Below are 1,472 nucleotides of genomic sequence, written 5' to 3'. Positions count from 1 at the left end.
TAGCACTAAGTTGCTAACTGGTTAGCAACATGCTTCTGACAAACCTTCCACCACAACGATCCCGCCCCCTTGATAAATGACCAATCACGTTCACTTTATTCACTGGTGTAAAGTCGTGCACCACTCGGGAGAATTTGGATATACAACGGTTGGAACAGTCGCTTCCCTATGCCTTTAATTAAAATTCTGTCTTATTAGGTCAATATACATTCAGAATTTAGAATTTATTTTACATATTATTGACTTAAATTATGTTAAAATAACCTTTTTCAATAAAATCTAAATTAGAACTCGAGAAAAACGGATAAATTCAGAGTATTTTTTATTTGTTTTGAAAAAAAAAAAGCAGATGAAACCTGGGATCCTATCTCAATCCCTCTGAAGCTATCACCTTTTTGTTTTTAAATAATTAGTAAAACAAAATTTGTAAAGAAAAAAAATGAAATAGATCTAAAGGACCTATCAGTAATCATGTCTGTTCCATCATTAGGATTTCTTTAAGTATTAAAGTTAAAGGGAAGCAGCTGTTCCAAACGTTGCAGTTCTGAATTCTCCAGAGTGTTCCACAATAAAATACTGCACTGTAAAGTGTTTTAACAATATAAAACTGCACCTGGAGAATAAATAACCAATAAACAGTTGTTTTACAGTAATGGATGTTTGAAAATAGCAGCAACATCAGAGATGTTCAGAATGACAGCAGCAGGTTATTTAACTGACTAAGGTAGAAACTGTGTAAAAATCAGCATGAATGGAGGAACTGATTGAGGTTGTTGGGAACAGTGGTGGTTCTAGAGCGGAGGTCTTCAACAGGGGGTCCGTGACCCCTAGGGGGTCCTCGGAGGTACTACATGGGGGTTGCGAAAGTTTTGGTTGATTAGACCTCTTTTTTTCCACAAATTGAAATGTCTTTAAATCCACATTAACATGAATTCAACAGACTGTAGTAAACAGATAAATGGAGGCAGAAGATGTCTTTCAGTCATCAATGCCAGTGGCGGTTCTACACCAAATGTACAAGGGGGCCAGGAGGGGGCCAGCATGTTTTCGTGGGAGCACAGAAAAGCAAAAAATAAAAAACAGGGCAATGGATTCAAATATATTAAGAGAGCTGCATGAAATGAAATTTCTATTCAATTAGGTTTAATTATTAAAATTCTATTTCTTGTTAGATCACTAGACATTCATAAATTTGAAATTTTACATATTTTTGACTTAATTTAAGTTAAAATTACATTTTTTTCTAAAAATCTGAACTAGAACTCGAGAAAAAATGATAAATTCTGCCATAAAAATTAGCGGAATTTGTTTTGAAAAAAATAACATTTATCAGATGAAAACTTGGACGCTATCTCAACACCACTGAAGCTATAACTTTATTGTTTTTAAATAATTAGTAAAACAGAACTTGTATAGAAAAAAAGATAGAAAAAAATAGATCCCGAGGGCCGATCAGTAATCATGTCTGTTCT

Source organism: Cyprinodon variegatus, unplaced genomic scaffold, assembly GCF_000732505.1.
Source record: "Cyprinodon variegatus isolate N-32 unplaced genomic scaffold, C_variegatus-1.0 Scaffold148, whole genome shotgun sequence".
Lineage (NCBI taxonomy): Eukaryota > Metazoa > Chordata > Actinopteri > Cyprinodontiformes > Cyprinodontidae > Cyprinodon > Cyprinodon variegatus.
This window is presented reverse-complemented; position numbering follows the sequence as displayed.